Genomic DNA, 3357 nt, shown 5'->3' on the forward strand with positions numbered 1-3357 from the left:
TCTCTCACTCTCATTTGGTAACATCACCTACTAAATAAAGCCGTAGAACCCCTCCCCTCCCATCACCTGTATACTCTTCGTGGATCTGCAGCCTCCTCCCCTCCTAAGGTACCTTCCTCCTGCCCCTGACTGATCTCCACCCCTCACTGAACTCCAGTCTCCATCCCCTGCCTCTTTAGGGCTTTCCTCCATCTTCCACCTTTCTGTATTTCTGGGATTTTTGTTTGTACTGGCTCCTTCCACCAAAATTAGACACGACCATGGAGGACTTCCCTGGTGGTCCTGTGGCTAAGACTCTGCTTTCTCAGTGCCAGGGGCCCTGGTGTGGGGTCTTCTAAGCTCATTCACTGTTCGTTGTTGTGGTTTAGCTGCTAAGTCGTGTCCAACTCTTTTGTTACCCCATGGCCTCTAGCCTGTAAGGCTTCTCTGTCCATGGGATTTCCCAGGCAGGAATACTGGAGTGGATTGCCATTTCCTCATCCAGGGAAGGCATGATCTCTAAGAGTTGTTTGTACACCCATGTTCACAATAACTAAAATCCAAGAGTCTCTCAATGGATTGATGGATAAACAAAATGTGGTTTCATACATATGATGGAATATTAGTCATCCCTAAGAAGGAAGAAAGTTCTGACACATGCTACAAATTTATGAACCTGAGAACATTATGCTAAGTGAAATAAACCAGACTAAAAAAAAAAAAAACCCACCAAACCCAGTATGATTTTACTTCTTTGAGATGCTTAGAGTAGGCAAAAATCACAGAAGCAGGAAGTTGAACAGTGGTTGCCAGGTCTGTGGGGAGGGAAGCTGGGGAGTTCTTGTTTCATGGGTATAGAGTTTCAACTTTATAAGATGAAAAGAGTTCTGGGGATAGTTGGTGGTGATAATTGCATAACATTATGAACGTATTTCATAACATCAAACTGTGCATTGAAGAAAATTAAGAGGGTAAACTTTGTTGTGTGTATTTTATCTCAATAAAAACATCTAAGGAAGAAACCCCCAAACTTCTCACCTAACATGGGACCACAGAGCCCCATGTAATAGGGGCTACCTTGTCTCTCTGATCTCCACTTCAGTCCCCATGGCACACCAGATATTTGCCTTTTTGTGCTTTGAGTCTTTTGACATGGCTGTTCTGCTGCTTGGAGTACTTCTCTCCAGTTCATCTGACACTTGGTTCAGAGGTTAAATGTTGCCACTTCAGAGAAGCCCCCCCTGACCTATCTTAGAATGACCACCTTCACCTGGTCTACCTCGTCACTCCTTGTTTTGTCTTCACTCAGGTGATGTTCTTACTCCCCAGATGTTCTGTCCTTCTCCGTGCATCATATCAGGAGGCATGTGTTGTCCATCTGCCCCTTTCCAGGCCATGTGCACATTGGTCATTTGGTTAAGATGATTTTTGTCAGGTTTCTTCATTATAAATCACTTCTTTAGGGACTTCCCTAATGGTCTAGTGGTTAAGACTCCATGTTGCCAATGCAGGGGCCCGAGTTTGATCCGTGGTCAGGGAACTAGATCCCACATGCCGCAACTAAGACCTGGCATGGCCAGATAAATAAATTGATATTTTAAAAATAAAGTTACTCATCTTTAAGTATCTTATAGAGAGATACTTTGCAATTCTCTAAATATCCTATTTCTTTTTTTTACATTAAAAAAATTTTTTTTTAATATCCTATTTCTTATCCTACTTCTTCCCCACCACTCAGCATTTGTCACTAACCCTTGCCTGACACAGTTCAGTCACTCAGTCGTGTCCCAGCTCTTTGTGACCACATGGACCACAGCATGCCAGGCCTCCCTGTCTATCACCAGCTCCCAGAGTTTACTCAAACTCATGTCCATTGAGTCGGTGATACCATCCAACCATCTCATCCTCTGTCATCCCCTTCTCCTCCTGCCTTCAATCTTTCCCAGCATCAGGGTCTTTTCCAATGAGTCAGCTCTTTGCATCAGGTGTCCAAAGTATTGGAGTTTCAGCTTCAATATCAGTCCTTCCAGTGAACACCCAGGACTGATCTCCTTTAGGATGGACTGGTTGGATCTCCTTGCAGTCCAAGGGACTCTCAAGAGTCTTCTCCAACACTACAGTTCAAAAGCATCAATTTTTCAGCACTCAGCTTTCTTTATAGTCCAACTCTCACATCCATACATGACTACTGGAAAAACCATAGCCTTGATGAGTTGGACCTTTGTTGGCAAAGTAATGTCTCTGCTTTTTAATATGCTGACACAGTTATTACCAGGGTATTTGCCAAGTGGTGATTTTCAGTTTTCCTCATTTTACATTTATGGGTTAGAATCTACCATGAGAAAGGATTTTCCCCTCCACCCTCCTTTGTTTTATTTATTTTTATTTTATTTTTATTTTTGGTCACACTACTCTGCTTGAGGGACTCTTAGTTCCCTGACCAGGGATTGAACCTGGGCCTTCATAGTGAAAGCATGGAGTCCTAACCACTGGACTACCAGGGAATTCCCCTGCCTTTATTTATTTATTTCTTCACTCATTCAAATATTTATATTGATATGGATTCACAGATTCCTATGTTATGCTGTAGGTTCTTATTCAATGGATTATCATCCATTACTATCATTATTTTGTCTGTTTTATTGTCCCTAGTTTGGCATGGGGATGGGACATTCAGGTAGCCTCCTTGTGTCTGTTGACGTGTCCCAGTATGTCCCCATTATTCTTTGAGCTCTTCCTTCCCTTCTGACCCTATAAGATGTTGGAGGCTCATCTTGTACTTCCCTTGTCACAGCCCTGGAAATAGCCATTTCCCCGAGGAGTCTTGGTGCCTGTTATTGGAGAATGGCTTTAGACACCAAGATCTAGGAGCTGGGTGAGTTCACTGGTGTTGGGCAGTATGAGTTTCAAGCCGTCTCAGTGGTCAGAGTTGGGAAGTGTATATGCACACACATTCTCATCCAAAGCTATTTCTATATATCGATATGTATTTTTGAAAACCATGAGTTCACACCGGTGCCCCCAGTTCCAGTTCGACACCATGGTGTTTATTTTAGCCTACCCTCATTCCTTTCCTTTTTTTTTTTTTGGCTGTGCTGGGTCTTCATTGCTTTGCGTGGCTTCCTCTTGTTGCTTTCATCAGGGGCTCTTCATTGCGGTGGAAGGGCTTCTTACTGGGGTTGCTTCTCTTGTGAAACGTGCACAGCTCCAGGTACATGGGCTTCAGCAGTAGCAGTGTGCAGGCTCGGTAGTTGGGGCTCGAGGGCTCTAGAGCTTGGGCGCAGTGGTTGTGGCACATGGGCTTAGCTGCTCTGAAGCATGCAGGATGTTAGTTCCCGGACCAGGGATAGAACCTGTGTCCTCTACCTTGGCAGACGG

At 44.1% G+C, this 3357-nt stretch overlaps 1 non-coding gene across 1 annotated transcript; it reads right to left on the reverse strand.

The window, feature by feature from the left end:
• Positions 1-2411: 2411 nt before the first annotated feature.
• TRNAE-UUC (transfer RNA glutamic acid (anticodon UUC)) lies at positions 2412-2483 on the reverse strand. Its single transcript has one exon. It is a non-coding gene; the product is annotated as a tRNA-Glu (tRNA).
• Between the last annotated feature and the right edge of the window lie 874 nt (positions 2484-3357).

The sequence above is a fragment of the Dama dama genome, chromosome 8, assembly GCF_033118175.1.
Source record: "Dama dama isolate Ldn47 chromosome 8, ASM3311817v1, whole genome shotgun sequence".
NCBI classification, from domain to species: Eukaryota; Metazoa; Chordata; class Mammalia; order Artiodactyla; family Cervidae; genus Dama; species Dama dama.